The sequence below is a fragment of the Dasypus novemcinctus genome, chromosome 7, assembly GCF_030445035.2.
Source record: "Dasypus novemcinctus isolate mDasNov1 chromosome 7, mDasNov1.1.hap2, whole genome shotgun sequence".
Lineage (NCBI taxonomy): Eukaryota > Metazoa > Chordata > Mammalia > Cingulata > Dasypodidae > Dasypus > Dasypus novemcinctus.
The window spans coordinates 75,411,997-75,438,198 of record NC_080679.1 but is presented as its reverse complement, the minus strand read 5'-3'; the positions used below and the strand labels follow the sequence as shown (position 1 = coordinate 75,438,198).

The following is a 26,202-nucleotide window of genomic DNA, read 5'->3' as shown; positions in this document are numbered from 1 at the left end:
TATTGAGAGAAGAGTGTTAAAATCTCTGAATTTGTCTATTTTGTATATAATTCTGACAATATTTACTTTTTAAAATCTATTATTAGGCACATAAGCATTTATTATTTTTCTTTCTTTCATATGAACTACTCTTTCATCATTATAAAATGTTTTTCTTTATTTCTGGTAATACTTCTTGCATTGAAATCTATTTTGCTTGATATTAATATAGCCACTCCAACTTTCTTATGCTTTCTCTCTTCATGACTTATCTTTTTCCATGCTTTTACTTTCAAACTTTTTTTTTTTGCATTTAAGTTGTTTAGAGAACACATAGATGAGTCTTGCTTTTAGATCCATTCTGACAATTTCTGTTTTTAATTTGAGTGTTTAGTCCATTTACATTTACTGTAATTATTTATATGATTGGATTCAGGTTTACAGTTTTGCTGTTTGTCTTCTCTTTATCTCATCCACTTTTTGTTCCTGTCTTCCTCTTTCTTTCCTATCTCGTTTTGGATTGATTGAGTAATTTTTTAAAATTCTGCATTAGTTTTGTTCTCTAGAAAACATGCCCAGATGGAGTTTGAAATGCAAGGGATTTATTGGGTGAAATGCTAACAAAAGAAAAAGAGGAGAGAGAACAGTAGTCTGACACCTATGAAAGGGGAGTAGAAGAAAGGAGGATAGGGTAGGATGTGCCTCAAACTGCAATGTAGATTTCAGAAAGTCTCTGCCAGCCCTATGGGGGCTCTTTGGTGCAAAAACTTCCTGTAGATGAATTCCACATTGAGCAAAAATGGTCAAGAACCAGTTCTCCTGCTATGCTTAGTCACGGGTTACCTGGGAAGAACATGGCTTTGATTCATTCCCAGTGGATTCCAAAGACACACAGGTAGATGTAGATTGTTAACTGCACCTCTTGCAGCTGATTGGTAAGTTTCTACTTGAAGGAAGAACCAAGTAGCTCACCTCCAGGGCTGCCACAGATTCCCTTTTAATTTTTCTTATTTGTATTATAATTGTATTTCTTTGCATTAATTCTTAGTGGTTACTCTGGGGATTACTACATATATTTTTAACTTTCATGTTTTACTTAGAGTTAAATTGTAATGCTTGTGTCAGTTATTGGAACCTTGCATACTCCCCACCTTTTGTGTTATGGTTGCAAATATATTACATCTATTTATGTCATAGACCTCACAATGTAGTGTTATGCTTTTATACTGTATGTCTTTTAAAGAAATTAAATGAAACTTGTGTTGGTCTTTTATATTTATTCACATATTTACCATTTCCAGTGAGCTTCATTTCTTTTTGTAGATCAAGTTACCATTTGGTGTCATTTACCTCATCCTGAAGAACTTTCTTCAACATTTCAAGTAGTGTGGGTCTGCTGGTGATGAAGTTCTTGGGTTTTGTTTCTTGAAAATGTTTTTATTTAGCTTTCACGGTCTAAGAATATTTTAGCTGGATATAGAATTCTGACTAGACAGCTGATTTTTTTTCTTGATGGCACTTTAAAGATGTTGTTCCATTATCTTCTAGCCTCCACTATTTTGCCGCCACCCCCCTGAAATGGCTCCCTCATCTGTCTCTTGTTGTCTGCTCCCTGTGCCTGCTTGTTGTCTTGGCTTGCTGTGTCTGCTCACTTGTTTTCTTTAAGAGCCACTGGGAACCAAACCTAGGCCCTCCCATTTGAGAGGCAGGTACCGAATTGCTTAAGCCACATCCGCTCTCCTCCACTATTTTTAATGAGGAGTTAGAATTAATACAGATTTCTCCTGTATGTAATGTGCCATTTTTCTCCAGCTGTTTTCAAGATTTTCTCTGTCTTTGAATTTCAGCAGTTCGAGTATGTGCTTAGTCATGGGTCTTTATTTTTTATTATTTAAAAAAATACTCTGCTTTGAGATTTTCTGAGATTAATGAATTTGTAAATTTGTCTTTTTTTAAACCAAATCTTAGACATTTCAGGCTATTATTTCTGCTAATTCTTTCTTCTTCTTTCCTTCTCAGATTCCAATTACACTTATGAAAAACCTTATGGCCTTATATTCCTCAGGTCCTTGAGACTCTGTTCATTTCTTTCTTTCTGTTCCTTGGATTGGGTTATTTCTATTGATGTATCTTGAAGTATGCTGACATATTTTACTATCTTTTCCAATCTGCTGTTAAGCCCATCCAGTGAATTTTTAAAAAGAAATTGTATGTTTTATTTCTCGAATTTTCATTTTTGTAATTTCTGTTTCTCTACTGAGATTTCCTTTATATTACTGAGCATAGTTTCAATAGCTGAATCACCTCAGAGTTGCTCTTCCTGGATTGTTTTTTCTTTTGAGGATAGGTTACATTTTCTTGTTTCTTTGCATTCGAGTAATTTTTTTATATTTTAGGCACTGTGAATAATATGCTATGGAGATTCTGCCTTCTTTTATATTCTTCTAAAGCATATCAATTTTCTATTTTAGCAGGTAATTAATTTGGCTGAACTCAAATCCATTTTTCTCCCTACAATGGACAGCAGCAGAGATCTGTGTTGAGTTCTTTTAGCCTTAACTAAGCTGCTTGGTATTTGCTCCTCACATGCTTAGCATAAGGAATTAGCCAGGAATTTGACCAGATTTTATATGCATAAAATGAATTTGGGACTTCCCCTCATATCTGTCTTCTTTCTGGAATTTCTTCCTCATTTTCCAGCTGTTGTCATCTCCCTGAACTCTGTCCTCTCATTTCTCACCGAGTAAGACTGCACGTTTCTGAGAACTAACCACCCTGAGGAACTGACTAGGGCCTGTCCTTAGAAGAAAAGCTGTAAAATGTGGGTGACTCACTGGCTGCGTTCTTCTAAATGTCAACCTTCCTTTAGTTTCTGCTTATTTATCTTCATTCTCCATTACTTTCAGATAGTTTCTAAAATATATTTTGTCCACAGTCTATAATTCCATTGGTTTGATATGAACTACTCCTCCATGACCAGAAGCATAATTCTCTTATCTCATTTTACTGATGAATTAAAAAAAAACAATATAGTGAATTTATGAATCTTATTCAAGGTGGTTTGGCTGGTAAGTGACAGAGCTGTGATTTGAGCACAGGCAGTTGGTTCTAGAGCCTTTGGATTTTTTCCAGGGAGAAGATTTAATGATATGAATTTTCAGAACAATGGCATGAAGTATAGAAAATATCCTGGGCCTCACAGGGCCTTCTGCTGTCAACTCTTTATGTATCAGACAAGTCCCCAGATCTCATTAGTTAGTGGGTATGTCATATGTCTTTGGGTTTTTATGTTAATTTGAGTGCTATAAGGTTAAATTCTGACCCTTCAAATGCAAGTTGTATTAATAGACTGTGGTGATCTATTTTTCTTGAGAAGTAGAAGTTTAGTTATGAAAAATCCTATATTTTCAGGATAATGTGATATTGGGTTTCTTAGGTTATCGTACTTAGAAACTGGCAAAGTTTACTCTATGGTTCTTTTAGTGATTGAAATAAGAACTTTTGAAGGAAGGTAATATCAACAGTAATATAATGAATTTATATGAATTATTTATTGAAGAAACCCAAAACTGCAGTTATGGGATAGATAGTTGACTTTAAAAAATGTAAACGTAACATTAATATAGCTGACATGAGCCATAGATCATGGATGCGTAACAGTAGACCAAGTTTGAACAATACTTGTCCTTTCAGAGTTTCTCCTCCTTCTTGATTGTTTCTTTTTCTCCTTTAGCCTATGCCAGTGCAAATTAACATTAATCAAATGATTAATTTCATCTCATTCCTCTTATGCCTTGATATTTTTTTAAAAATTTATTATTTATTTATTTCTCTCCCCTTCCCCTCCCCGCCCCCTGTTGTCTGCTCCTCTGTTCTTTTGTTGTGTGTTCTTTGTGTCCACTTGTACTCTTGTCAGTGGCACTGGGAATCTGTGTCTCTTTTTGTTGCGTCATCTTGCTGCGTCAGCTCTCCATGTGTGCAGCACCACTCCTGGGCAGGCTGTACTTTTTTAATGCTGGGCGACTCTCCTTATGGGGCACACTCCTTGTGCGTGGGATTCCCCTACGCGGGGGACACCCCTGCATGGCACGGCACTCCTTGCGCACATCAGCACTGTGCATGGGCCAGCTCACCACATGAGTCAGAGGCCCTGGGTTTGAACCCTGGACCTCCCATGGACGCTCTGTCTGTTGAGCCAAATCCGCTTCCCTTATGACTTGATTTTATCTTTACTTTGCATTTACGGACTCTGGCTTGCTCCATATTGATTTTATTGCAGTTCATAAGCTGATTTTGTAGAGCAATGAAATCTTGATCATGTATGTTGTGACTTTAAAACTAAAGGATAAGATCTATGTATTTCCTTTTAGAATTCTCTCAGCATCCCAAACCAGTGCTCAGATACCATACTCAAGCTGACTGGCCAGTGCATTGATTGACTGATGGTTCTGAATCCTAGCCAGTCAGTTCTGGGAAGGTGGGCCTATTTTCCAAGTGAAATAAAATTGAAACCTTTAAAACTGTGATAAAGATTTTGGCTTTCATCCTAAGAGTAACGGGAAGCTATGCAGAGTTTTAGGCAGCAGAGTAACATGCTCAGATTTAAATAAAAAAATGATTACTCTGGACCTTAATGGAGTAGTGCAGTAAAACCAAGCTCTAGAGTTCAGGAATATGAACCCAGAGATAAAAAAAAGGACTGATAATCTGAATAGTCTTCAAGCAATCAGCCTGAGTATTATTTCTCCCAACAGAAATTTTGAAGAGTTGAAAAGCAGAAAGTTTGAGATTGTTTGCAAGTACCTGGAATATCAGTATTTTGCCTTTCTGATGAGGCACTGTATTTTTATAATGAAATACTCAAGCAATGCAAATGTCAAGGAATTGGGGAATTGAATGTTATGCAGCTATTTAAAATTGCAAATATATATTCTTTGCTATATAGATATGAGTCTGTTTTATATTGCTTAATTTAAAAAGAAAAAATAAAAATACTGTATACATGGCTTTTTAAATAATGAGAATATTATGCTTTTCTATTAACAAAAATCCAGAAAAATAGAGATGAAACTTGTTATATTTTATCTATCAAATTCTATTGCTTAGTAGCTGTTTAACAGTTTTGCCGTTTAAAATGAGGAAACAAACCCAATATTATTTCACTAGTCATTGTAAATCTGAGTTAAAAGCATCAAAACACTGCCAAAATGGCAAAAGTTTCAAAAGATTAAAAACTTTTAAAAGATTAAAAATGTACTCAGAATGTTTCCCCCAATTTTTGTATAATTTTATGCTTCTCGTATTATACAACTTACTGACTCAGCACTCACATTCATCATTAAAATAAACATTTAAGCATGCAAATGTAAAACAAGTATTGATGGATAAAGGAAGAGATATCTCAGAAAAAAAAAAGTCATGGAAAGGTTCTCTGGGTAGTAAGTGAAGTGTCAAGTTGCTTTGTTTTTATAAATGGTGTCAATTCTGTATTCAGAGCTGAAAAACTGGCAAACGACAGCTCCCTCTAGAATTTCCTGAGGCCATCTGTACCATTTTAGAGGATAAATCATAAATAGACCTTTGAACTGCGACAGTCTCGCTGGACCTATCCTTTTGCAATTCTGACTTCCAGTCTCAATGGGATATGGAAGGGGAGGCTCGATAGAATAAACAGTGGAATCCTTGTCCGGGAATGACTGCCTGGCAATTGTTTCATGGAAAACAGGGAGGGGCAGGGGGACAACAACCCTGCTCTGTTCACTGGCTCTTTAATTTAGATTACCAATGATAAAGCCGGGGCTACGGCTAAAGAAAGGTAGGATGCATACGCAGAAACATTAGTGCTAATATGCTGCAGAAAGACAAGATAAATCAGCCCAGCTCTCATACATCACTCAGGGAGAAGCTGATTGCAACTTGACCATGTGCCTGAGTAGTCCCATCAGTGAGAAGCGCAGAACATGGATTAAAAAAAACTAGAATGTACCCTTAGGGCTACTGACGAGCTGGACCTGGGAGAAGTGTCTGGTGTAAGTTTCAGCTTGTTTTCTCCATGTATTTACCAGTGCTCCCAGCTTGTTTCTCTTCTCTGTGTTTTCATGGAAGCCTCAAGCATGTTTATTTACAGTAGTAGACTTTCATTTTTATAAATGTAATATCAAGCTAATAAAGTTTAGAGGACAGTTTAGACCACTGTTTATTCAGGAGAGAATTGTGAAAAAATTGTGCTTATCATTACTGTCTATAGGAATTCTGTGGGGGAGTTTTGTCTTTTTGTGTGTGTTGGGGGTGGGGGTGGGGTGGAGGTAGAGGGAGTGGGTGCTAGGGGGTAGATTTTAAACTAAAGCTCAGTTCTTTTGCGATTCATTAAAACAAAAAATATATTGGTAACCCAGCCTTTCACCCTTGTGGTCTTTTGTTTTGAAAAACTGTGTTTGAATATGTAAGCCAGACTGCTCAAAATGCATTATATTTTATGACTGGGATGTTTTTATTGTTTCATATCTGTTATTAGACAAAATAATCATAAAGGGTGTTTTCTATGGACCTTTTTATATTCCAAAATTAAGTACAAATGGTAATTTCCAGGAGTTTTAAAAATTTGTCAATTATTTAATTTAGCATCGTTTAAGCATCTGCACAGGGAGAAAGCTGAGATGGTACAGAAACTGAATAAGCATTGATTGCTTGTCTGAATTGCATCTTTAAAGTTTTTGCCTCAAATCTCTGATTTCACAGTTTATTTTTGCCAAATTAGATTATCCTATGTCATTATGGAGACTATGAATGGGTGGAACTCTCTCAGATATCCTACACTTCCCATTAGAGCAGAGTGTAAGGCGTGCCTGCTGATTGTTGCTGTAAGGGAAATTCTCATGCCAGCTCACCGGGAAGACTACTTAAATAATGCATGGGCAAGAGCAAGGCAAGATGGAATTTATGGCCCAGACCCTGAGATTGGACTTTTGTTTGCAATAAAGACTACATAAGTATGCACATGTGACATGTTCCAAGACGCCAGGGACAAAATAAATGGCCACATGGTGCTGTTCACATGCTGTTTCAAATCAAGCAGTTGATTTGAATACATTGAGCCTATAGTATGGTTTAAGCAAGGAGGTGCAGGGGGAAACTTGAAGAGTCACTTACAAACCCAATCCCCCTGATAGAAAATTCCATGGGACAGACATAGGAAGTAAGTTTTATACAGGGAGTAGTGTGGCCCCAAATTGAGTGGATTTTGACTGATGAAATGCAGCATGGCAGTCTTGTTAAGAAAGAATAAACTTTGACCAAACTGCAGCATTCTATATACTATGTTTTCCATCTTGTCCTAATTAGGGGAATATGTCTGCTGAATCCTAATCTCTTTAATCGTTGATAGAGGAGGCATGTGCTTTGCTATAAATACACATGAGCATTCATTTCTGAAATAATGGCTGTTGCCAAATATGTTAGACAGATAGGAGTGCTGGACTAGGGAAGGCTGTGCTGAATAGTTGAGTTTTGGAGGTAATGGACCAGTTGAGAATTGTTGCACAGCTGGGCCAACAGCTGCACCCAGTGCTCTGTCAAGTTTGGCCTCTAATTTCCTTGAACTTGTCCTTATTTGCCAAAATGATGAACATAGCAAGAACTTGCTTCAGACGAGCCCATTGCAAGTAAAAAAGGCCATTTCCAAAGCCATTGCTATTGAGGTGTATGGTCAACAGCAGCAATGGCCAAATGAGGTATTGATTGGGCAAAAGGAAGTTTAAATAATCATAAAAATAAAATCAAAGGCAAAGTTGTAGAATGAGGTAAGTTGGCAGGAAATCAGAGGACATTAGAAAGCTGCATTGGGGCATCACTGTCCTAGCTAAAGGAGATATGGAAAAATCCCATAATAATATCCAGTAATAATTATCTTGTAGTTAGGAAAAAATAAATAAGCCTGTGGGTTGGAAGGCAGCCCAGGAATGTCAACATCTTTTTTCCTAACCGTGTATTGTTCAGATATTCTTTAGGACTAGATCAGGAGGAAGTGTCAGAGAGAGCATTTTATATTAAGAAGCATCCTGTGATTAAACAATGCAAGTGGTGGTGAGCCAAGGTAAGACACCAGTAAGGACTGGCCTTCCATACTGTGGCCTAGGTTTGAGCAAGTCTCCATTTAGCACTTATTATGTGACCAGCACTGTTCTAGACACATACACTCACCAATTAGATTAGAAACTCTTTGAGAGCAGAAATTTGGATTTATACTTTTTTTGTATACACCTGACTCTTAAAAACCATTGGCCTCACTATGGTAATAACTGGAAATCCATCAAACTCCTTGACTTTAAAGGGATTAAATATCAAACCTTTGTTTTATTTTCCTCTTAGAATACAGATGACTCTTCCCTCTTCAGATCTGAGGGTGGCTCTAGCACTTACAAGTTGGGTGATTTTGGACAAAATACTTAACCTCTGGGAAGACCCAGTTTCCTCATTTGTAAAATGATGAAAGGCACTCATCCTGCAGGACTGTGAAAATTAAAAGAGAAGACATTTGTAAAGTTCTGTTCCTGGATGCATAGGAGCTGCTTTCCTTCTCTCAGAAGACTTGAGCGTATAGTTTGCTAGCAGATTGAGTGTGCGGCGGGGTGGAGCTCGTGGAGGAATGACGGTAGGGGAGGACTAGGAGGGCGCAACATGACTGTTGATGAGAATCAGTCCCAAGTGGAAATGAGGAGCAAAGGATACATGTGAAGTGTGTTTCAGAAGGAAAATGGACAGAATGTGGCAGCAGATCATATTAAAGTAGAGTGAAGAAGAAGGAAATATGTAAAGAATGGGTCATGGGGCTGAGAGAAAAGATTATGGGTTTGAGGTAATGGTAAGCTATAGTTTGTATTATAAAAAGGCTATATCAACATAGTCCTTAGGGGCTTTATAAAATGAGAAAATGTAAGAAGAGAGAAGAGAAAATTAGAATGCTCTTGTTAACTTATGTAAAGGGAAAAGAAAAAAAATCAATAATAAACCAATAATAATATAGGACTTTTGCTGACAATGGAATGAGAATTCAAAGGAACTGCTTAAAATGGCAAATCTATGTTTGGAGTTTTTCCCAGACAAGATCCACAATCATCAAACAATAAGGCTCAACTGCAATCTTGGAACTTATTTAAGTTTTCCTGAGCAAAAAAAAATTGCCACTGAGGGGATACAAATAGTGTCAGGGTTGGGAAGAAAAAGCATGTGAGGAATGGAAATTCTCAAAATAGCTTGGTTTCAAAGAGGAAATGGGAGCCAAAAGATGGCTAGTTGACCTTTCACAGCTTAACCATTCATTATGATTTGTCAGAAAGTTTGGCAACTTTTATTCCCTAAATAACTTATTGTGATTTTTAAGGAAGCTCAAGCAAGACTCAAAACTCTACCAAACTCCTCAACTGGCAAATAGGTTGTGGCCCAAAATTGCATTTGCAAATCCTTTAGGAACAGGATTATAGACATCTCTGGCCTACTTTTCAAGTCCACCCATCCCACCCTATAGAAGAAACAGCAAACATTTGCAATTAAAAATTAATAGCAAACATGTTTCTGTATTAACAATTAAAATATAAGCAATAACTGCAAGAATAAAAAAATGTTTTTGAACGCTAGAGCTTGGAAGGAGGCAAGTTAATTACAAGGTGATAAGGGTTATGGCTGTTTTAAAATATGTTTCTATTTTCACTGACTTTAAGAGACTTTGACTTCCTTAATTTTGAAATGTAGCATTTTCCTTGTCCTTATTTCAGGCACATCATGAATTCTCCTTTAACAATATCTGCTATGACTAGGAAAAAGGAAAGGGAATGAGGTTAAAAGAAAAGGGGACAAGAGAAGAGAGAGATACCTGAGGAAGCTGGGGCAAAAGTTTAAGAAAGAAGATGGAACTGGTTTTGAAAATCGGTGAGAAAGAGACTGCTTGAAGGGAAATTAGGGGAGCTCTGAACGTTGACAAGAGAAACACATAAAAATGTGCATGTTGGTCTTGGGGAGTTAAAAAATAAAGTGAGAATTTGGGACCTAATAATTCCCTGGATCAGCCACTGGGGGGTGCTTAAAACTCAGGGAAGTCGTTCCTTAAGTATGTGATATGACTGGGGAGACTGAGGCATCTCCTAGGCGCCTTTTGCCCTCTTCCTACGTCTGTCCTCCTCCTGTCTGCATTTCCTTCTCTGTTCAGATTGGAAACCTTGGCCTATCATTTCAGCCTACCTCTTGTCAATATTTTCAGTTCTTCCATTCATCCATTCAATAAAGACTTACAGCATGATTCTTATATGTGGGGCATTGGACTATAGGATCCTTAAAAACACACATAAAACAGACCTTTGTCTGCCCTTGGCACCTACCAGGCCAAATACGTAATCAGCTCAGTTGTGTGCTTTCTCCTGCCTCCTGCCTCCTGCCACTCTGCTAAGCACTGCTAGAGAAAATTATACCATTGCCCAGAGTGAGGCCGTGATATATTTATGACCAATGACCTCAGCTGGGCCCTCAGTTTAGCTCAGTGACTCTTCATGTTTCCTACCGTTTTCCCCAGCACCTATTTCAAGCCTTTTTTACCTTCGTCAAACCGTTGACCAAACCACATCTTCTCACCTTCAGCAGTCAGCCTCGTATCTGACCTTACATGATTTCAACTTAAAACCAAACAACCCATACCTGCATAACCCCTGTAAAACTAGGTGGCCTCAAGATTTTTTGAACTCTGTTAAAGCCACATCTGACTCTAGCAAGTCTTGGAAAGCAATGAGGTGTTTACAGAGAGTTTCTTGAGGAGACTGAGGGGGAACTATTCTAAGGGGGACATGTAGCCAGATTTTCTAAAGATTTCTTCAGGTCTCTCTCCCCAAAGTCTGGCTCCTCATGGCAGCCATCAGTTTCTTCTCTCCCTCTGTCCTCCTCTTCTGCTTCTTTCCCTGGCCCTACTAATTTTCATCTTCTTACACCTGTCTGTCTTCTCTCATCCCTTTATAGCAGGAGTTCTTAACAAGGGGTCAGAGCTTGAATTGAAATTCAAAAAACATAATTCTTGTGGGGATGGGTTAGTGTGGGTGTGATATGTTTATTAAATAATACACAGTATAGTGTGGTCTTAGCAAGGGGTCTGTGGTTTTCACCTGACTGGCAAAGGGGTCTATGTAACAAAAAAAGGTTAAGAACCCTGCTTTATAGGTAGAGCAAACTAGCATATCTTGGTGTCTGCGTTTCTCTCCCACCTCTTTCCTCAACCAGCACAGAGTATAGCTGGTTGAGCAGGCAGGTTATCCTTTTTCTTGGTGAGAAGAGGAAGACTTTGCCAATATATACAGTTTGATATATTTTTTAAAGATATTTGCCCATCTATGCTCATACACTCCTTCTTTCAGGTTGAAATAGAAGAGGTTTTCCTCCCCTGACTCCTGTGATCTGGATCCATTCATTCCTGTGTTCTTGCTTTATGCACAATTTCTTCTCTTTTCTGTAATTTTTACCATTTCATGTCAACTCTGTCCTCATCAGTGTGCATTTGTGCTTCAGCCACTCCAATCTTAAACAAAACAAGGTATATTGAAACCTGCATCTTCATCATAAACCCTTCCATGTGCTTTCCTAGATGTTTCTCCTCCTTTATAACAAACTTCTGAAAGGAATAGTCCACATTTGTTGTCCCCATTTCCTCCCTTGCTGGACTCTTGTAAAACTACTATGATCTAAAACTGACCCCAATGACTCCTTGGAAACTCCTCTAGCTAAAGTCATCCATCATTTACTTGTTTTAAATGTGAAGGAGAGTCTCAGTCCTTAATCTCAATCTCTTTCTACAGCATTTGGCACTGTAGATCTCCCTATCTCTGGAAGATCCCTCTCCTGTGGTTCTTTGTGCGCTTCTGTTTTATTTCTTGGTCTCTATGTGTTCAACTTTCTCTCCATACTATAAAAATATAGGTGATATTGCGACGGCACTGTACTTTTCTCACTCTGGGAGAAATAGAGAGGGGTGCTTTAGTTTCATAGGCTGCTCCAAGCAAATACCATGACTTGGGTTATCTTAAACAACGGGAACTTATTAGCTTACAATTGGAGGCCAAGAAAATGTCCAAATCAAGTCCTCATCAAAGACCGGCTGCTGGAGATCAGCAGATTCAAACTACCACAAGGGGGTTCTATCCATTCCTGTGGCTTCTGTTAATATTTATTTGCTAATAACTCACATGTTTGGGTCACCCCAGGCCTCACCTTGGAAAGCAAGCTATCCTCCAAACACAGCTGGGATTTGGATCCCAGAATAGGGCAATCAGTATAGGCCTCTTTCTCTGGCCCACACCAGTAATTTGCTGAATTGCTCTTCTCTCCTGAAAAACCTCCTTCAAACACACTACTCCCCACTTCCACCTCCAATTCTGTTGTATTGATCTCCTTTGGGGCCAAAACACTAACTCTGAACTCTTCTTACAATTTTTTATTCTATTGTTTATGGTATAAATGTTATGGAACTTGTCCTTCTATGGTATGGATATTTGTTTTGTCTTTATATAAGTTGTGGTGAACAACAGAATTTTATTGACCTTATCCATTTCATCATGAGCACATGGCACAGACTACAGTCTATAAAGGTAAACGGTATAGCATTTACGGAATTATTTTGTGTCTTTGAGGCTTAAGTAAGTTTTGGAAAGATTTCACATGACATGGAAGAAGACTGATGATTTGAGTCAGAAAAGAAAATTTTTACATTGCATATCTAGATTTTTTAAAGCCATTTTTTGTTTTTGAATAATATAGAATATATTTGAACTTTCAAGAGAGAAAGAAAGTGGGATATGTTTCATAAATTCAAATTATGTCATATCAACTGCTAATCAATGATTGAGAAATTGGAGAAGGTGTTTTGTGCTTTAGTTCTTGGCTTCTTATCATGCAGGCACACAGTTACATTTTGAACACATTGTAACTCCAAGAAAAGATTATTGGGCCACCTAACAAAATGGGTACCCCAGTAATCCATTTCTGAAATAATAGAAGCATGAGTTAAATGTCTTTCGGTCAATATTACTCACACAGCTCTTATCCTTAAAGATAATGCTTACCTGAAAGAAAGACCTTTGCTTCAAGGTTCATTTGAATCTACAGAGAATTCTAAATTGGTTTTGACATCCCAGTGCTTCTGGAAAATATTAGTCCTGGTTTTTTTATTTTATGGCATTAGAGCTGACTGTGTAATAGCACACTTTTATATGGCACAAGACCATTTTTTCCTTTTTGTTTTAAGAGAAAATGTGGTGGAGATGGGGAGGGACATAGGAAAGAACCTTTGGGGTAAGAGCAGGGGAAGAGCCATGTGTGTGATTCCCTCCTATTCAAGCCATTTTTAAAGATGTGATTTGCAGAAAGATCCAAATAGTGTAGGCAGCTATTTTTCTGAACCCAACACTACTGTTAAATCTGAAGACAGAGTCATAGTTTCAGCTTCTCCTCTTCTAAAAGGAGAATGTAGAAAGTTCTTTGAAATCTTAAAAATCCCCACTAAATTCTAAAATACAGTATGGAATAATTTCTGTTAAGTCACATTTGAAGTACTGCAGAAGGTTAGGTCTGTTGACATGATCTTCCCAAAATACTGTGTCAAGGCAAATCTATCTGCAGCCCTGGCTCTCTGCAGTGGAGTGGCATGTTGTGCTACAATAAAAGGCAAGTAGTCTCCACCAGTCATTGTTTCCAGAAAAGTCATCAAGGCTGCAAAATGAGTTCTGTGTTGTTAAGTTCTTTCTAGCCCTCTGTTAAGGGTGGCAATTCTTTGAGAGACCTGAACAATTATATAATAACTCAGTTTCAATTTTTTGGCCTTTAGAAATGAACTGTGAGCTTCCATAAGAATTTCTGATTTTTGTTCAGAAATTGGATGGTAGATGTCTGGACAACCATTTTGCCAAATCCATACCTCAGTTGAGGGTTGGTGCTAAACATGAATAAAACAGAGACTACATTTTCCTGTCTCTAGTCATCCACAGTCCATAGCAAAACAACAACAACAAAAAAAAACTGCTCAGATTTTTAATTTTATTTGGCCATTTTTAAGGTATAGCAAATATAGCATTCCCCAACTCATAATATTAGCCAACTAATTTTTTTTTAATGGGATGAGGAGTGATTATAGTGTCTTTGTCTTTGGAGAGTTTCCTTAATCTTAGAGGAGCTGGCTTCAGTTACCTGGACCCCTTTAGGTTACTCATTTCCTTCTTTCCGTTCATTCATTGATATCTGTAGTGTGCCAGACACTATCCTAGGCTCAAATGTTAGAACAATGGGCAAGAAAGATTTCTGTGATGGCAAGAGTGTGCACCTAAGGAAGCCTTTATGAAAGGAACGTTTATTTATACAAGAGCTCGAAGTCATCACTTCATGTTGTCTATAGTTTTGTGGAAAAGGACATTTTTCTTCGTGAAAGTCATAAAGATGGAGGTATCATAGAAGAGACAGGAGGTTTGGGATACTTTGTTTATAAATTCTCAGAAATGCCTATTCAACTTGAGACTACCAAAGGACATTTTAGTGACACAACCAAGGTTTCATCCTTGTTACTCATTCTTTAATCTGTAACTTGAAAGAGCTTACAGTAGAAGAGCCTGTGGGAAGAGGAAGAGCTCTTCACACAACTTTTTCTAAAAACAGACCCATTTGAAAATAGTGACTCCTAAGTTATCGCGCACTTTAGAAAGGCTAAAAGGCTTCCTGCTAAAGTGTTTGTCAACAGATGAAAAATAACACATGGGAACTGGTACCTAGTCAGTGCTTTATAAGTGTTTGTGGTTCAGAATCCAAAGTCAACCAGAATCCTTAATCAGAAGACAAAGTTTAAGTTAAAGAAAACCAGCTCCCCGCCATAAGTGAATCTCTAAAATGATTCATTTCCTTATCTGCAAAATGTAACTTCTACTCCTTATCTCATGGAGTTATTATGTAATGTAAATGAGATAATATGGGGAAGTCTTCATAAACAATTAAGTTCCATTCGTATAGAAAGTTTATCATAAAAAAACCCTGAGTGTTTAATAAATTACACACATGGACATAGATGAATGAGGTTATTTACCTTTATGCCTGCTTCACATTCTTAAAATTCCTTTGTTATTTTATCTTACCTATAAGTCGAAATTTAAGTTTATCAAAAATCCGGCATTCACCTACCACATGGGAGGTCCGTGGTTCAAACCATGGGCCTCCTTGACCCATGTGGAGCTGGCCCATGTGCAGTGCTGATGCGTGCAAGGAGTGCTGTACCACACAGAGGTGTCTCCCACGTAGGGGAGCCCCACGCGCAAGGAGTGCGCCCCATAAGGAGAGCTGCCTAGCGTGAAAGAAAGTGCAGCCTGCCCAAGAATGGTGCCGCACACACGGAGAAGTGACACAACAAGATGACGCAACAAAAAGAAACACAGATTCCCGGTGCCGCTGATAAAGATAGAAGCGGTCACAGAAGAACACACAGCAAATGGACACAGAGAGCAGACAATGGGGGTGGGGGGTGGGGGGGAGAGAAATAAATAAAAAATAAATCCTTAAAAAATCCTATGTAGAGCACATCACTGAATCTAGACTACAGACTAAGCGAGTGTAGTTGGCAGCTTGGGAATATTTTGGTTTTAATCAAAAGTCTTGAAATGTTTTGAAAAGCATTATAGCCCCATTAATTCAATTATAAAATTTAGCATACAATGTGTATATTTATTTCTATTAGAATTAATAAAAATAAACCCCAGAAGGTAAATTTTGCCTGCCTCAAGATTCAGGTAACCTTAATGTAGCTTTTCCAGTGGTCATTGCTTTTAATTTTGAGAGAGTCATATATATTTTCTAGGGGAAAGAGAAAACAGATATGGCTCCAGCATTTTAAAACTGTGCTGTATCCTGTCTGAAACCCTGCTAAGCAGGCAGGAAATAGAGACATGAGACTTTTCCCGATCAGGTGAATACAGAATGGATTCAGAGTGTTACTCACAAGAACACTTCTGAATTCACTTGCCTTCTATTGTCACTGATTTTTGAGGTATAAAGCCTCTCAGCAGAGTGTTTTGAGTGGTACTGGCATAGTTCTGCCAGTAAGAGCTGACTTAAGGGAAATGTGGCAATCATAGGTAATTTCCTTTCAAGAACTCAGAGAAATGCCTCACAGGGCCCAAGATTAGGTGGAGTGGAGTATAGGCAAGACCCAAAACCAAATGATTTATCTTAGCCCTGATCCATTTTATATCCTTGAAAAATCACTTAACCCCTCTGTGCCTGGACTTGCAATTGTAAAATGGAAATAAGACCACTATTTCCTAAGCCTCACTAAAAGAGATATTATAAATTTGACAAAAGGAAACTAAGTTTATTGGCAGTGGAGGTGATTCTATAAGGGAATCACAGCAATATTTTGAGATGAAATGTACAACACAAAGAATGAACCCTAATGTAAACTATGGATTTTAGTTGATAATATAATTATAGTAGTTCTCATTTCGGCAGCACATATACTAAAATTGGAACAATGCAGAGAAGATTAGCATGGCCCCTGTGCAAGGATAACATGCAAATTTGTGAAGCGTTCCATATTTTTTTTGGAATTTGTGCTCCTGAGTGTGATGGAGTTGGACTCAGAGGTGACGTTTCTACACATGCCTCTTCTGTCACTTTTTCTGAACCTGTGGTTGGTGCTAGGGTGGGTGTATACTCAGAAGACTTGAATCTCTGGACTGTCCATGTGCAAGCTGGGCCCTGAGCCTCAGCAGTCTTGCAACTCCTACTCTCTGGTTCATTGAACTTACCCAGGCCAGCAAACAGGGAGGTGAAGATGGTCAACCACCACACCAGGGAACTGAGAGTGCTTACAACTGCAAGCAGGAGAATTGCATTCATCATCCATGTGGAATCTTGATACAGAAGTGTAGTGAACATCACCATCCCAGGGTCCACAGGATGGGGGAATAAAATATGGATTAGAGTAGACTTACTGATATTCTACCATGGAATTATTGTGACTAGTAATGGAAGAAATTTTAGCATTGATATGGAGAAAGTGGCCATGGTAGTTGCTGGGGGCAGGGAGAGGGAAGAAGAGATGTGATGTGGGGCGTTTTTGGAACTTGGACTTGTCTTGAATGATGTTACAGGGAAAGATGCTGCACATTATATATCCTGCCATAACCCTCTGGGTGTACTGAGGGAGAGTGTAAACTACAATGCGGACTATTATCCATGTGGTGCGGCAGTGTACCGGAGTGTGTTCGCCAAGTGCAATGAGTGTGCTGCGGTGGTGGTGGGGGGATGTTGATGTGGGAGGAGTGGAGTGAGGAGGGGTAGGGAGGATATGGGAACCTCTTATATTTTTTTAATGTACCATTAAAAAGAATAAATAAATAAATGGGAAAAAAACAACAAAATCTATTGAAATGTATCATACGAAATATAAATCATTGACCATGATTGGTAACAAATGCTTCAATATTTGTACCTCAAATGTAACAAATGTACCATCCACACAAAAAATGTATTTAATAAGGAAGAGGGGGAGAGGAGGAGATAGAAAGAGGGAAGGGGTTAGGTATATGGGTGTCCTTGTATTTTCTATGTGACTATTCTGTAACCTAATGCTTCTTTGAAGATAAAATGAAAAAAAAAGAAGACACTGGGGAAACATATGGAAGAAAATGTCACTGTATATATAAGATAACAGATCTTACAATGTTAAAAGATATAATGTATAAAAAATTTATTTTATTTCAAATTTTTAATTTTTGCATTGTATTTGTTATTTTTAAATTATTATTTTATTTTCTCATTAAAAATTATAATAATATTGGATCATAAATTGTAAAAAATGTACCAGAGTAATATAAAATGTTAATAATAGGGGAAAGTGTGGGACGGGGAGTGCAAGGGGATATATAGGAACTCGGTACTTTTACATTATTTATCTGTAAACCCACAACAGCTCTAAAAAAAAGATAATAGTCTTTCTGTATCAAAAACAAACCCAATTTATAACTGAATAAATAGAACTGAAATTCCTGTATTTCTAAATCTTGTCTCAGTTTCCAAATTTGTATCATTCTTTACTAGAACCATTTCTCTGTAATGGGTAGATTATATTACTTTGGCCTTTTTTTCTATCAATACATTTTCTTATGTTTTTTTTATTAGAGTTTTCATTTTAAAGAACAAACATGCATAAAATAACAGGATTCCCATATACTACCCTATTATTAGCATCTTGCATTGGTGTGGAACATTTGTTACAATTGATGAAAGTGCACTTTTATAATTGTACTATTAATTAAAGTCCGTGGTTTAACTTAGGGTTCACTGTGTAGTTCCATGGATCTTTTTTAAAAATTTTAATCTGTCACCATATATATGACCTAATATTTCCCCTTTTAACCACATTTACATATGTATTTCAGTGCTGTTAATTACATTCACAATGTGGTGCTATCATCACTGTCATCCTTTACCAAAACATTTCCGTTATTCCAAATAGGAACCTTGTACCGTTTAAGTCTTAACTTCCCATTCCCTATCCCCACCCAACCCCTAGTAAACTACATTCTAGATTCTGACTCTTCCAGTTTGCTTAGTCTATTTATTTCAAATCAATGAGTCATATAGTATTTTTCATTTTATGTCTGGCTCATTTCAAACAACAAGATATTTTCAAGGTTCATCCATGTTGTTACAAGTATCAGAACTCCATTCCTTTTTACAGCTGAATAATATTCCATTGTATTTATGTACTGCATTTTTTGTTTATCCATTCATTGGCTGATGGACACTTGGGTTGCTTCCATCTTTTGGCAATTGTGAATAATGCTGCATGAACATTGGTGTACAAAATATCTGTTCAAGTCCTTGCTTTCAATTCTTTTGGATATATACCTAGTAATGGGATTGCCTGGTCATATGGTAATTCAATACTTGGCTTTCTGAGAATCCACCAAAATGTCTTCCCCAGCGGGTACACCATTTTACATTGCCACCAGCAATGAATGGATTTCCTATTTCTCTGCATCCTCTTCAACACTTGTTATTTTCCTTTTTTTATTAGCAGCCATTCTAATGGATGTGAAATAGAATCTCATTAGGGTTTTGATTTGCATTCCCTGAAGGTTTATGATGTTAAGGATCTTTTCAGGTTCTTTCTGGCCATTTGTATATTTTCTTTGGAGAAATGTCTATTCAAGTCTTTTGCCTGTTTTTGATTGGGTTGTTCGTCTTTTTGTTATTAATTTGAAGGATTTCTTTATATATTATGGGTATTAAACCTTTATTGGATATGTGGTTTCCAAATATATTTTCCCATTGTGAAGGCTGTTAAATTCCTTAAGTTTTATCATGTGTTAACCAGTAATTATAGCACCTCTTAACAGGACTCTTTGTAGGCTTTATGTGTGATGCTATTATTCCTTTGTTTACAAAAAAGGGCTTCTGGTGACTGACTTCTGGTGAGTAATTGCAGTAGCATGTTAGAATAACTTTCAGAATAAACAGTTCTTCAATCCAATTGGATAATCTGCTAGTTTCCAAGCCCTGGTTGTACATGCTACTTAGTACGTACAATACGTACAATTTTTTTTGCAGTCAGACTGTGCTGCACAAGCAAGTAAAAGCTGCTGTTGCACCAAACATGCCCTCCTTCTACCATTAGTTAGATGTGTGTTTTTGAAATCTTGTCTCAGTGAATGAAAAGCTGAGCAAATACTCGCTTTTCCTTCCAGCTTCCCAAGCAACCCTGGTATGGGAAACCCCATCTCACTTCTGACTGATACATTAGCACCTCTCTTTGTCTATGAACAGTTCAGACTGACTGGAATGTATTTACAGAATGCTGGTTACTTATGTGCATTAATCAAATGTAATTGATTGTTATGATACACCACCAGCTCAGGCGAGGTAATCCAGCTCTTTAATTGAAGATGATTTTTTAGAAGACAGAGAGAGTATAAATCATTGAATACTTCGTCCAGTAATTTTTTTCATAGTGAATACAATGTGAATATGATTGCATTCCATACAACCAGACAAAAGAGAGATGGCTGATGTATTTAAGACTAGGCACTGGGAATTCTTAAGAATCCTTCTCAAAATTCATCCTGGTTCATCCTGTCTTGCAATGTTCTTGAATTTCCTACAGTTTGAAATCTTTAGAGGGGTTTAAGAGAGGGATTACTATGCATATACAAAAACAGATATTTAAGAATGCAATTGAAACATAGATAATTTATGAAAATGCTTTGAAAACCAAGATATCTCAACTGTCATCCATTCATTACAACTGTGGCATCATCTTAAGACCTTGTATTTTTTAGAATTTATAAGAGCAGCTCCAACTCTTTCCTCCATGGCCCTTCTCTCTCCTTATCCAATAATAACATGTAATCATTTAGCACAAACTATAAAGATATGTACAAATACAATGATTTGGATAAAGATTTCCTTGTCACTGTTGACACTGAGTTGAAAAGAAAGAGTTTCAAGTCCAGCTCAAGACCTAGACAGTGAACTTCTCCCTGCTCCAACCATGGCTTGCTCTTCTTTTTTCCACCCTACTGGTCTGTGGCATGATCATTCTCCATCCAGTCCCTCACACTGCCTGCTAAGCACTGCTCTGCTCTTAAGCCTCTGGAAAGCATCAGATACAAGGCCCTTTCTGTCTTATGCATGGCCTGGGAGACAGTGAATCTCTTAAATTTTGGAAAGCTGGTGCTATATAATTCCAAACATACTAAAGTCTTCAAAATGAAGAGATCCTCATTATTTTTTGTTCTCTCCCTCTAAGATAGTTGCTAAGAATAGAGGCAAATAGACGCTAAGAAGCTTTGTCTGTGACCCCTCCGTGACTCAGCCCAGCGTTATTAATTTGCTGTGGGAGTCGGGTTTTGAATCTGTTAGAAAAAATTACTGAGGTTGGTGCTCTTTGCATTAGAATCTGCACTTCCAATGAATTGATTCTGTAACCCCCTGTGTGAAAAACAAAGGGTGCGGGTAGAGGCGGGAACATAGAGCTAGAGACGGGGGACGTGATGCTGTCTTATTTTTCCCTCATTATTTTTGTCTAGGTCCTTCCCTGTCAGGCTCCCTTTCTAAGATAAGGTTTCCCTCCCCATCATTTTCTTTTCTTTTTCCCATGCACCCCCAAAGTGATGATAAATGATTGATAAGGGACTCAGTACATTCTTACCTTTCCTGCTATCTCCAAACCTTCTAATGTCCCCAGAAGAATTGTGTGTGCACCACCCGAGGGAAACCTGTTTCCAATCTGTTCATAGGAAGGATTAAAACTAGAGCTGGGACACATGGCAGCTTTCCTGATGATGGTGTGATTATTCCTGGGTTGACATTCAAGTTTGTTATGGGTGGTGGGGAAGAAACATCAAGAAAGGACTGGCAGATTTCACTGATGGCCACCAGCATACTATTCGTCTAGAAGCTAGAAGAGGGAAGATCAAGAAGCTAGATTGATTTAGAAACATCATCTGAATGAGGTCCTACACATTACATTCCCCTCTAAAGTAAAGAAATCTAGTATCTTATAAACCAACAAGGAAAGGCCACTAGTGAGAAAAATGGGCAAACAATATGTTCAGACAGCCCACAAAAGAAGAATGTAAATGGTCAATAAATATGTGAATATCAGTAATAGTAAGAAAAACATTAATTAAAATGATTGGCATTTTCACCTCTCTGATTGGCAAAAATGGAAATAATTGGTAGTATTTGTATTTGGGAGACTGTGAGGAAACAGGCACTTTCATACTTTCCTGGTGGGGGCACAAATCATTGTCACGTTTTGCAGCTATCTTGGTAGTATCTACAAAAATTTACAATGCACCCACCATTTGGGTCAAATAATTCCAGAATATCTATACTCCAGAAATGTACATATTCCCAAAGATAAATAGATAAGGGTCTTCTCACAGTATTGTTTGCTCTAGCAAACTACTGGAACCACCCTAAATGACCACTAGAAGAAGACTAGTTAAATAAGTCGTAATTCATCCTTAACTTGAAGCACTATGAGGCTTATTAAAAAGCTGAGAGATATCTGTATATATGATGTGGAATTATCTCTAGGTTATATTGTTAATTAAAAAACAACAAGCTTCATGACAATACATATTTGTATGATTCCTTTTACTTTGAAAACAAATCCAAAACCATAGGTATTTATAAATGCATTAATATGTGGTTAAATGCACAGATACACTTCTGGAAGAATATTTACCAAACTGTTAACTGCGGGCATAAAGTAGAACTTTTAATTTTTCACTCTGCATACTTCTGATTATTTTTTTTAAAAGATTTATTTATGTATGTATGTATGTATGTTATTTCTCTCCCCTTCCACCCCGTTGTCTGCTCTCCATGTCCATTTGCTGTTGTTCTTCTGTGTTTGCTTGCATCTTGTCAGTGGCACCGGGAATCTGTGTCTCTTTTTGTTGCATCATCTTGCTGTGTCAGCTTTCTGTGTGTGTGGTACCACTCCTACGCAGGCTGCGCTTGGTTCACGCAGGGCGGCTCTCCTTGTGGGGTGCACTCCTTGCTCGTGGGGCTCCCCTACACGAAGGACACCCTGCATGGCACAGCACTGCTTGCATGCATCAGCACTGCGTGTGGGCCAGCCCACCACATGGGTCAGGAGGCCCTGGGTTTGAACCCTGGACCTCCCATATGGTAGTCAGATGCTCTATCAGTTGAGCCAAATCCACTTCCCCTGATTATTTTTTTAACAGTGAAAAAGGATTAACATATTATTTGTGTAATTAATTAAGTTTACATAAGAATAGGAAAAATGCAACTAAGTTTTCTGGGAAAAGCCCTCAAAATTGCTTCCCGGAGAGCTGGTTCAGGAAACCAAAGGTGGGTGTAATAGAAGTTTTTCCTTTTTCATTTTGGTAGTGGTTGGTCTATTTATATAATGAAGAATGTGAGAGGTTTTTTCCATACGCCTTTCGGGAAGCATCTCTGACTAGCCTGCAGATGAGGCTGGCAGCTTGTACAGGTGGCCGAGGCAGCCACCCACCTGCAGATTGAAGTGCGGGGGGGGGGGGGGATTCTCATCCTTACTTGCTGACTGGAACCAGAGAGTCCATCATTAAAGATGGTTCCGCATAACCTCTTACTCTGTTCTATCACCCTCAACCCTTCCATGCTGCCCTCAGAGCTTAGGTGGACTAAGAATTGGTTCTTGGCGCAGCCTAGGGAGGCTCAGGGTTCAGGGCTATTGCTAGGTTCATTAGAGTTCACTCTCTATAAAAGTCCTGCTCTGGGTGCCTGGCTGCCAGGGATGACATTGCTTCTCCTTGGCTCCAGGCTTACCCTGTGCAAGCACACATTTCACCGTAATTGGTTGTTTATATGTCAGCCGCCCTCTTCAGGGCAGGAGTTGTAGTTTGTGTATCTCTGTATCCCTAGTACCCAATACAGATCTTTATATGTAGTAGCTGCTCAAGAAATGAATATTGAATGAAGGATATAAAGTCTGAATTTCAAACAACTGATAAATAAAATAATTTTTGAAAACTGGGACTTTTCTAAGGTTGGATATAAAGGAAAGGTCCAGCAGTACAGTAGTTAAAAATCTGTACAGTTAAAAGTTAGCTATATGGCCAATTGGTTCAGTGTCCAGATTTTGGAGTTAACCTATGCTTAGATCCTTGTACTTCCATTTATTAGCTGGTTACCTGGCCCAATTCCTTAACTCCCTGTGCTTCAATTTCCAAATTTGTAAGATTGGGATACCAAAATTATCTACCTCATGGGTTAGTTGTTAGGTTTCAGTGAGATAATTAATATAAAGCTCTAAGAGCATGGTCTGACACGTAGACAAGTTCATTCAGTGTTCATTCTCGGTAATTGTTATTATCCGGAATCTTCAAGAAATGAGTCACTCCAGTTGGTTAGGTTTTCCGAACACTCCTTTAAAAACCAAAGTGTTTCTTATCTAACTAATTTTGAAAGAAACATTTTAGAAATGAGTTCTATTTCCCCCACACTAGAATGAGCACCTTACCGAACTTTTAACTCAGTATATTATCATAAGCAGTAATTATCATCCTATGCATAATCCAGAAATACTGCCTGAGCTTATGGAGGTGGGTAGGGCTGTAATGCTTTGCAGATGCTCTGCTTTTTGAATTCTTACATCTTACTTCCTTAAGGGTCAACTCTCAATGCTTTCTACTCTCAACAGCCCAATTTTAGTACCTTTTCTCACATTTATAAATGTTTTTCTATTTGTTCTGCTCTTGGAAATAAGACAACCAAGCATGTTTTAATTGTGTATAAATAAGAGGAACTTGGTGAAGCTCTTGAAGATTTCTCAAATAATAAAGTGAGTGATTTTTGCAATTTCTATATTAGCTGAGTTTTTTAAAACGTCTCTCCTATTTGATGTCAAAATTCCACATATTTAAGACAGATGAAGTTTTAGCATACATGAACAAATTTGATTCTATTTTCAATTCTCCAGTTTTAACATGATTTCAGTATAATGCCCCTTACCAAACTAGAACTTTTTAGCACTTCCTTTAAACAGAAGGAAGCAACATGTGCTGGTAGAATGTATATTGAGTTCAAGTCCTGGATCTGCTACTTAATTGCTATGTAATCTCAGTTCCTTGACCTCTAAAATAGAAAATAGGATGGGCTCAAAATTGTCATTTGGGCTTAAATGAGATAGTATATATTAATTCAATTGAAAGTGCTTTGTTAGTTTTATAGTGCTAAAGTTTTAATTATTATCATTAGTATTCCTCCAACACATGCTTGCAGTTTTTAAAATTGTACTTCTGTGGATCTGAAATGAGAGAGACTGCTGTGCATGCCTTATCAAAGAACTTCTTCAGTGGCCATCAGTTTTCATATAAAATCATTTTATGTGAAGCAATTGTAAAGCTATTCTCTGATAAATGGTGGAATAAGATGGGGGAACTGGTAATTAGAAAATGCCACCCTGTGGCCTTCAGTGGGCTGAGGAGGAGAAATATCTTTTCCTAATACACCAATAAGCTCTTTTGTACATAAAGATGCAAAAGCATTAAAATACATGTCATGTGCTCATGGGCTTTAATAGAGGACTGTTTATAAGTAAATAGATAAGGTATTTTTTTCTAAATTTATATTAAATTTCTCAAATCAAATATATTTATTTATTTCTGGACTAACCATCTGCCCTGGTGTGCACAGTATGAAATTGCTTGGCAATTATTTAGTAATGTTCTTTTTCTTGATTTGTTAATTTGTCTTAGCTGATACCTTTTCTCTCTTATATTCACTTCCCAATCTCGAGCCTCTGTGAGCATCCGTCTGATATCGGTTTCTCATCGCAGCCCTGGGGCTTGCTGTCCTCACAGATGCCTTGACTGTAGACCCATTTTTGCCCTCATGATTCAGTTAAATGGGACTCACTCAGGGACTACTTACCTCTGCTGTTTAATGGAGTGAAGGAATATTAGACAGATGTCTGGTACTAATATTCATGCATCTGAAAGACAAGGAGGCCTATTTCAACCACAAGGAAGTTCAAGACGCACTATGATCCTTCTAAAAGCAGGAGGAGGTTATCGTGTGCTGTGAGGGAGGCCTATGGAATTCAGAACCTCAAGGTCTGTATTTATCTTTGCTCTGCAACTTATGAAAGTATGAGTCCTTCTGTGTTGTGTAAGTCACTTCATCTCTGCGACTCTGTTTTTTTCATCAGTGAAAGGAGGTATATGTTCTATCTGTTATTATGAAGTTGAGATAAACCTCAAATGAGATAACAGGCTAAAGTGCTTTACAGATTGTATGGTGCTAGCAAATGTTATCATCATCACAACTATTGTTATGATGAAATATACTACAAACAAGCCTGGAAGGGCTGGCTGCTTGGAGCATCAGACTGTTTTCCTGCTTTTAGTTGCTCTAAGTAAACTGTGCAGTTATATATTTTAAAAGTTTATTTCCTAATATGTCTTTTTCATAATTTCTAAAATTAGAAATCAATTTCTCATAAGATTTCTGGAGCAGAAAACTCTGAGCATTTATAGTCCAGCTCAATGCTTCTCAGCCTTGGCTGTACACTGGAACCACTGGGGGAGGTTTTAAAAATCCTTATGTCCCAGTCTCACCCAGATCAGTTAAATCAGAATCTCAAGGGTCGGGTTTGGAACCTGGTGTCAGGAGTAACAAAAGCTCCCAGGTGCT

At 37.8% G+C, this 26,202-nt stretch overlaps 1 protein-coding gene and 1 non-coding gene across 8 annotated transcripts in view; both read left to right on the top strand.

Moving 5' to 3' along the window:
• RAPGEF4 (Rap guanine nucleotide exchange factor 4) overlaps positions 1-26,202 on the top strand; it is a 339,975-nt gene that overhangs the window by 137,232 nt on the left and 176,541 nt on the right. The window contains exon 1 of one of the 7 annotated variants that reach the window (XM_071216292.1): positions 5,856-6,008. The exons of 5 other annotated variants lie outside the window; for them this stretch is intronic. The gene's annotated coding sequence lies outside the window, so the exon portion shown is untranslated. Of the gene's footprint in view, positions 1-5,855; positions 6,009-26,202 lie in introns of those variants that run through there. One more of the 7 variants, XM_012518929.4, reaches the window with a different exon arrangement.
• On the top strand, positions 16,473-16,579 carry LOC111760085 (U6 spliceosomal RNA). Its single transcript, XR_002793882.1, has one exon. It is a non-coding gene; the product is annotated as a U6 spliceosomal RNA (small nuclear RNA).